Here is a 9,796-nt window from a genome sequence, read left to right as displayed (position 1 = left end):
AATGTCAACTTGGTGTGTGTTATTACATGCGGCAAATATCCGGCTTCTTTCATCAGTGAGTCAAACGCCTCTCCAGTAAGTAGACCAACATAGCAATATTTTTCAAGAAATGGCATTTAAAAACCATCACATATTACAAGTGGAATTTGAATTGATATCTGCTGTTCAATAAAACAGATAAAGGTACAGAAATTGCGGCTATAGAGACTCGCGGACATGGGACAGTTATCGTTTCAGGAAGTGCTACACTACATGTATTTTCGCACTTTCTTCACACAGTCTTTCACCGCAGTGTGACGCCTTGTGATAAACTACTGTTACAACATTTCATTCCCTGACTTCCATCATTTTGTTCATTTGTGTTTTTGTCAAAACTCCAGTTAAAATTTAAAATAAAGTTGTAAAATTATAGTTCATAATGTAGAATCTATAACAAGTAAAAAATTAAAAGGGGCACAAGCTGAGTTTATACGTTCTGGGTTGTAATTTTGGATGCATATCTAAAAGGTTCTCACAGTATTCCACCTAATGAAGCATACTTAATCAAACCTGTTCTTAAGACGAAACTTGTAAATGATGACGTAATTTATTATACGTACATTGTATACAAAATGTTGACGCAATCCCTGCATTATACTATAATATTTTAATCAAAGTGTTCATGGAAGTATTTTCAATTGAGTAAAATGTTTATAAAGTCAGTTTGTGCCACTTTAATTAGTGACCACTTGTGTTGACAGTCTGGGGGGGGGGGGAACTTGAGCGATTTCCGGTTCTCTAGATGTATCAGCACTCCTCATCGTACACTACGTCATCCATGTCCGTATTGCACTTGTCTTAAATTGAACGTATTTTCGTGGATGGGAGGTTTTAATCTAAACGAACGAATTTCACTTTCTGAGCTGACGAAACTACGGTCGACAGTCGATATCACTTTGCCAATATTGGCGTCTACTTAGTGCTATTCTTGTATATACAACTAAACCGACGGTAATATGAAACTGTACAGGCTATGAAAAACATTTCTAAGCATATTTTCTGTCTCATACTTTTAACTTGTAAACTGTAATGAAGTAGGGGGGAGGGCTTTACAAACATTTACATTTTTGTACAAGGCTACCAAAATGGTAGAACGTGACAGTACAGACAGACATGATGCCAAAATGGTCATATAACACTGTTACACCATTGAATTATTGATAAGTTGACTTTTAAGTTCAAGTTGATGGAAACTGGTGTTTTATTTTGTTCGTTTGTTGTTGTTGTTGTTGTTGTTGTTGTTGTTATTATTATTATTGTTGTTGTTGTTGTTGTCACTGTTGTGGGGTTTTTTTGGGGGGGGGGCGAGTTGGCTTCTTTTTTTGACTTTTTAGGGGGAAGATAGTGTTTTGGTTTATGCACATTACAAGGGACATGTATTGTTCTACTCACTACTGATATTGTCAGAATTCAAACCTGGTATTTGGACGTAAGATACGTGAACGATAATATGACATGATGCAACAATGTCGAGAAAATAACTTCTTCTAACAACTCAAGAGGACAATTTTAATGCTACCAACACATATTGACATTAAACATTACACTAGAATAGTAAACAAACCGACAAATAAATAAATACAAAGTATAAACTCATTTCGAGCTAGAATTTTTAACAATAATGAAAGACTGGTTGTATCGGGTTCCTGTATGTTCCATCTCAGACCACGAGGTTCCATGGACTAAAAGGCTACGATCACACGATGTCTTTCTATATATCGCTCATTGGTGAGAATTGGGGCGAGAACAAAAAGTCGTTATTTAAAACACAGACAAGTTAGTGTTTAAAGCAATGTCTTATAAGTTGCAACCTTTCACCCTTGAATGGGTCTTTTAGCAGATACATGTAGTAAAACGATTTACCAACTTGATCAAAACTAAAAACATAGATGATCGGGTGTATGTACAGAACGGAAAGTGTTCGTGTACTCTATAGGCGAGGAACATAACCCTATTTTTGTTGTGTTCTGTATAGTCACGTGACACGTACATTGACCAACGAGAGAGTGATAAAAAAGGACAACTAGGTACAAATCGTCTTTATAATACACTGCTTTTACGTTTACAATCTAATGTGTGTGTTACGGGTCAATAATACGTGTGTTTTGATGTAATTAGTATGGAATGTGATTTTACGGCAGCGACAATATGATAGCAGATTGGGTTACCTGTTAGACAGTGAATAATTCGATTTACAGTGCTGCCGGGGCTGAAAGTGTCAACATCTTATCATGTTCATCGGCCGTACAGTATCACCCACGGAGCCAGTCTGTCAACATTTGCTTGCTGGCCTCGCTTGGCTTTTATACATGAATGCAAAGTTAATAATGAACAAAGATTGTTATAATAGGCACGAAAAGGACTATTTTTAGTATATGAAATATAAGGACTTGTAAATTGGAATCACATCTTTTCACTTTAATGGTACTTTGTAACTGAAGACATTTGGGAATCTGGCAATACTTGAAAACGAGACAAGTCCATAATGTTGTGCTGATGTCAAGTTAAGAGCAATAGCAACTTGAAACGAGTATAAAATCACACCAATCGCCCAATTTCTTTTTGTATATATAAGTAATTAATGAATTCAAAATCTGATTTGACAAAGTCATCAAAGGTAGATGGGAATGTATCAAGTTTTTTAACTAGTACAGAATATTATGATTTACCTATAGATGCATTCACGTCCACCCGTGTCTCTCTGTCTTGTCTACCTTTGACTGTCTGTCTATCTGTCTGTCTGTCTGTCTGTCTGTCTGTCTGTCTGTCTGTCTGTCTGTCTGTCTGTCTGCTCTTCCCCTCTCTCTGTTAATATTTGATTTTTTTGTATCATCCTAACCACCTTGCCATATTCATGAATAACAACAATATTCACAGAAATCAACAACGAACTGGTAATAATATTTAAAGGTACGATTTTGTTCAGATTACTGAATATAACTTTTACTTCTGACGTCCCTGACAGAGAATGAAACGTCTGTGTGTTGATGTAATTGTACCGCTAGTCCTTCCGCCACAAAGTTGATCACCCCTCGTATAAAATGAACGAGTCCGAGGATGAGTGTTGACAGGGGGTCAGATGAAGTGTGTAAGCATGCTGTCATAAGTCTTGTTCACAACACAACGTTAGCATCCATACGGTTGGGCTACTGGGCATTCTAGAAGGTGCTACACTTGTATACACAGGAGATCATACAAAATATACGTTTACCACCACGCCAGGCATTTTTTTAGCTTTTCAACCGGTGTTATTATATAGAGGATCAATTCATTACTGTTCGCAACAACAATGACAAAAACAAGCGAAGAAAACATTCTCACGGACAGCGCAGAAGAAGCAAATTACAAAACTTTAAATGTGTCAAGAAAAAGGAGCAAGAAAGGTGACAGTAGCACGCAATGTAAACCTAGGCGACGAGGGAGACCTACAGCAGCAAATGCAGCTCGTGAACGAGGCCGAGTGAAGACTCTACGATCAGCATTTTTGAATCTGCAGAAAACTCTTCCGTCTGTGCCACCAGACACGAAGCTTTCAAAATTAGACGTTTTAGTTTTGGCGACAACATACATCGCCCATCTAATGCAAACACTTGATGGAGACAACCCCGTTGGGCAGGAGGAAAAACATCATCGACTTGGTGCAAATGGCTATTTACATCCAGTTAAGGTAAATTAGTTGATCTTTTTTTGAAGGACTTTTCTCGACCTAGTAGGGGAGTACATCTGTCTAAACTAATTAAGACATATTTGATAGGGCTATGTAACCACTTGCAGCGAGACTGGACCCGATATAATTCCCAAAAAACAACTTGCTGAGCGTGTACAATATCAAAGTGCTGAGAGTTACTACATCAAAGATAGATATGTAGAAAGTGGAGAGAGAGAGAGAGAGAGAGAGAGAGAGAGAGAGAGAGAGAGAGAGAGAGAGAGAGAGAGAGAGAGAGAGAGAGAGAGAGAGAGAGCGAGAGACAGAGAGAGAGAGAGAGACAGAGAGAGACAGAGAGAGACAGAGAGAGAGACAGAGAGAGAGACAGAGAGACAGAGAGACAGACAGACAGACAGACAGACAGACAGACAGACCGACAGACTGACTGACTGACAAAGACAGACAGACAGACAGGCAGACAGACACATACATACATACATACATACATACATACATACATACATACATACATACAGACAGACATACAGACAGACAGACAGACAGACAGACAGACAGACAGACAGACAGACAGACAGACAGACAGACAGACAGACAGACAGACAGACAGACAGACAGACAGTGAGTGAGTGAGTGAGTGAAAGTCAGGAGGGGAGACAACAATATAAAGTCAGAGACAAACAGACACACATGTACACACTGAAAGAAACAGACATATAGAGACATACATGTAGTAAGACAGGGAGATGGGAGAAACTGCAGATATCAGAAAGAGAGACACATAGACAGAGAGATTCAAATAAACAGATAAACGTCGTAAACCTGTTACCACGTTTGCAATGGTTTTTGAACGAGGTGTCTGTATGATGTACACTTCATACGTACGATTTGTATTTTTTCTGATTGCGATTGAAGCCGGCCGCGTTACTTTTACATGTACTGATGGACACACGCGTTGACGCAAATTGTCTTTAGTTATGTGCTTATAAAATTAACGGTATCGGTAAAAAAGAGTCTACACAGTTCATTGTTTTAAGATCAAATAACAAGTCAGACAGAATATAGATGGAAGAAAAAGGCTGGCGCATATTTCTTCATGAAAGAGATGGCCGTATTACCTGTATATAATTAAAACTGTATAACTGTACCAAGGCTAACACTTTTTCGGGGTTTGAATTCGAAAGACGCTTGATGCAGTAATTCAACTATCGAGAACATTTATTGAGCATATGATGGTATTTCATTAAAGTATGGCTATTATACGATAATTGAAAAATTGATAATATAAATTTGTAATAATCAGCCAAATTGAAAAAGAAGCGCACACGTAATTAAAAAAATAGTTTCTGCATTGCATGTATTTATCGAGGACGCTCGTTATGTTTAAAATTCCTAGTTGTCATACTACGCTGTTTGCTCCAGTCCCTGTGAACCATGGGCATGCTTGTATGATAAGTATACAATGTGTTAAAAATTTATAAACACTAACTGTTACCATTTCCGTCAAACAGCCAACATATTAAAAGGTTAATACACTGACTTCAATATCTTAATATCATATTATCTGGTCGAATAATACCAGCCGCAATTTTCCAGTGATCTATTCCATACGACGGTGCTTATTTAGACTAGAGAGCTTGGTGAAAATACCGCTGTGAGCCACGTTTCAATAACCTTAATATTAGATTGCTTTATTAGATTTTTTCCCATATCTACTTCATCTAGAGGTCTCATCACATGGGTTTAGCAATTTTAATTTCCAGCTGTAAACGAGGTTAATAAGAAAAATATGCACTGGGTAAATGATGTCATGCAGTGAAATAGCGATCAAGAGGGGATAATGTAATTTGTGTATTTCAATATCGTGTATAGCTTGTGTGAGACACACTTAACAGGCGACGACATGGTAGGTACATGAACGACACAGCGTGTCAAATCGCCAACCCTAATGATCTGTACGTAAAGTAGTAAATATGGTCATCATAGTAGTGCAGGTAAGATGACATAAAAATCGCGCTATCAAACAAAATTTACATCTGGTTGCTATAACGACTACGTGTATAATATGCCTACACCTGTTAAAGGAAAGATGTGTAACTATACACGGCCCTGAGGCTATGGTGATTATTTTGTGTTCGCTCACAGTATGTTTCTATGTTGTGCGGGTGTGTTCTTTAAATCTTATTCCAGCAATCAGACATCGGTATTTTGGTAAAAGATACGCATAAAAATAAACCTCTTCTATGTTTCAAACCTTAAACATGTGTTTAAGGTTCGGTTTCTCGAAGCCTTACCCTTTAGATTCTATATGAACGATCGTATGATACGATTACCACTACTGCATGTATATATACTGCAGAGCCTACCTGGAAGTCTAAATTCAAAAAGAGTTGTTTGCCATTTTACGTTATTTTATGTATGTTTTAAGCAGAAAAACACTGATGTAAGTATAGATACAAAGAGGGGGAGGGTGGGGAACGGAGATGGGAGATGCTATGTTATATGTAGAGTTAATGAAGAAAATTTATGATAAATTATGAATTACATAAAATAATAACTATCTGTTTACATTTATGCCTTAACAACCTTAATTTACGGAGATCATTTGCACGCCGTACGTTTTTGTTTGATGATTTTTTATAACAAAATACAATTATTTCCCGTCTGTGTAGGAAATTATACTTGTGGCATCAATTATGTTCGCAAGAAATCTAAGGTTCAAAATTACAACAGACATCTTTATCTTGAAGATGTACAGTTTACATACAAATTTAATAACAGAACAAAACAGAAAACAGACGATTATGAGTTAATTAATTAGCCGTGCCAACATCAAAGAGGAACCAAAAACATTTTGTGTCACTTCAACTTCAACTTCAACTTCAAGTTGCTGCTTTGTAACTTTGTGCTGACATTGTTATGATTGTCATATCTGTCTCAGACTATACTAGTAACATTGAAATGGTCATCGGAATAAGTCAGGTTTTCTGTGTTTATTTTCACATTTCCTTTGGTTTAGTTAATACATTAATGTTACATTTGGTTATTTATACATCGATACGATATCACCAACCAAACATCGCTGTGTTGGCGGACGGTGTAAACTCAAAGTAAGTCTTAGACCCCCCCCCCCCCAAAAAAAAAAAGAAAAAAAAAGAAGAAGAAGAAGAAGAAGAAGAAAGAATTGTTTCTGGTCACGACAGTTTGTCTAAAATGGTGCGACGACGCGATTGTTTTTTGATTCTCAACAAATTTGGTACCCAGTCTACTATTTATGGTAGTTACTATTCTTTTCAATTAGTACTTTCGAGCAAGTGTACTACATCAGTGTACGTGGGCAGATGTCATTTGCTTGTTCATGATTGGCTCTGCAAGTTGTCGTCACTGAAGTAGGGAGGGTTATTTTTGTGTTTCCCCTGGATCTGCAGACTGCATGGGCACACACACACAAACAGAAATACCGAAATGAGGGTAGGGTATTAGAGTGAGGCGTGCGCTGACGAGAAACAATTCTTTTTTTTCGCCTTACAGATGAGGGCACCGTTACAATTCTCAACGCAATATTAATTCTCCTCGTTTTTCTTCAAAAAGTCAGGGAAACACACGTTAGGGTTAAGCTTAGGCATTACATTTGTTGTCTAACTTTCAATTCAGTTTACACTAAGTCAAAAAATCTGGCTTTATATTTTCTTGTTTGACACTTATGGTATCACTTTTGTTGTCTGACTTTGAAATCGTTTACAATGGAAGCCATATTACCTGAAGGAAAGCGTCATCAAAAATAATATTACAATGTTTCTATTTTCCATCGTCTTGCTCAACAAAAATCAAACTTTCTGAGATTGCCCCATTTTACTGTATATGAAATTAGAAGATTGACGTCAAATAATGATTATTTTCAATGCAATGACGGTGGTACCTCATGCGCTTAGAACTTAATGTAGTAATGTTAACATGGTTTCTTTTGAGCTAGGCAATGCTATTATTATGTAGCTATGTTAGTAAAATTTCCATCGATCCAGACACTTTGTCTTACATGAGATAACACGGGGTTCATTTTCTCTTTTTGTGAGATGGTACTTCAAGGATTCTGTGTTGTACGTCTTATGGGATGTCCTCCAGTCTGCCACCAATTCATATCTGAGATAGTAATTATGGCTACATTTTTCTGTCCCAGATTTGAAATTTCTTTGATAAAACTTGTTTGATAACTATTTATATATCGTAGAAATTCATATTGCTTATTTCTTTGAACTTTGGAATATTAGTCATACGTTCATTACAAAGGCGTTTGCTATATGAAGGACTCTGAAGTGGTGCGAGGGCAATAGGGCGATATTGCAGCTACACCCACACATGTTGATGTCTATAAAAACCGTGCCACTATGAGTTGCTGCTACATGTATATCCATCCATCCATCCATCCATCCATCCATCCATCCATTCAAGTCAATTTCTGTCATTCTATAAGTTGCAGCTAAATCCGCCCATGTTGATTTTTGTAATTCGGAATTAGAATTCTGTCTAAGCCCGTCTTTACTTCTGTAACCATGGTAAATCATACCACTGTAAGTTGTAGTCATATCCATCCATGTTGACTTCTCTCTAAATTGTAGAATTGTCTACATCTGAGGCTATTTCGGGTTTCTATGTTGCAGCTATATCAATCAATATAGATTTTTAGAATTCGAACTCCTGTCTAAGTTGTTGATGTATATTAGTTACCTTGGATTCGCTGATTGATCTTGACTACGTCGTCTCGTGTGTTAATATCTAGCGGACAGAGTCAAGCTCAATCAGCAAAGACACTAAGCTAATAAATGTACAGCTATGTCAATCTATGTCCATTTCTGTGAGTTGCCCTTCTCCGTCCATGTCGATTTCTGTAAGACGCACACAACTCATCAATCCAATGTCGATTTCTGTAAGTTGTACTCCTCTCTGACTCTGTGTACATGTCATTCTCCTGAGAGCTATAATGAGCGTAATGTAATTCAATATCTAAATAAGCTAAACACTGTGAAGAGAAAGGACGACAGGTAAATGATTGATTACTATGTCAATTTCTAAAGAAAGTGACAAGATATACAATAGTCACTATACATGTCATTCTACTGGAAAGTCAACTTTGGCCGTTCTAAATGGACAGTGTTTTCGTTGCTTTTATTTCCAAAAGTCAATACTCACCTGACATGTTTGTTCAACCTTACAAAACCCCTTAGCTGTTTTCAAGTTCCAATGGTCTGAGTTCTCAGTAATTACCAATGGAATACTGCTTTGCCGTCAAGGCCGAAAGACTGTATAGGAACGTTTTGTAAAATAGTCACACAGGTTGATTGGGATTTCAATATATTTCAGTATTTTATACAATATACTAAGTTGGTTATTAATCTTTACAAATGTGCTTAAAGATCTAGTAGCAATGAAATAATGTTGAAGAAATAAAAACAAAACTGGAAGTATTTACACGTTAACATTTAGTCCCTTTTTGTGTGTTGTTATTTTCTTTACTTTATTGCAATTTTTTAAACTACAGTCTGTACAACGCGCTGAGACGCATGTGTAGCGCGTTTACTTACAAGAAATAAAATAATAATAAAATAATAATAATAATAACATCGATCGTTATTTTAATGAAAGTTTTGACAAGGACACGTTGCGTCGAATTCCCTCCCTCTCCTCGAACTTGCATGTACATGTTATACATTGTGTTTAGAAAATGTTTGACTGGATAAACTTAAACAACTCTGTTTTAATTAGTCAGTATTATCTTTCAAGTGTTTTTTAAAAGTTCATTTTAATGTGTATTCTTATATAGCTCTTTCCCTGACAAACAGTGCTTCAGGAAATCGATTTATACATGTATTACGTGTACCTGCCTATGGAAAGCAGACACACACTTCCAGGAGAACATGCACTCCATTACAATCATCATTTTAGAGAGACTGAAGCTTAAGTATTTGTTGACTGTACACATCAAAAACTCGTAACGTACTTGGAATTTCATTAAACGTGCCATCCTTCAACAAATCCATTCATTTTGACCTAGCCTGAGAGGAGGCCACTTTTTCCGCTGGGCGTCTTTATTTTTCA

This window comes from Glandiceps talaboti, chromosome 14 (assembly GCF_964340395.1).
Source record: "Glandiceps talaboti chromosome 14, keGlaTala1.1, whole genome shotgun sequence".
Taxonomy (NCBI): Eukaryota; Metazoa; Hemichordata; class Enteropneusta; family Spengelidae; genus Glandiceps; species Glandiceps talaboti.
The sequence above is the reverse complement of the archived record's forward strand: the minus strand, read 5'-3'. Positions refer to the sequence as shown.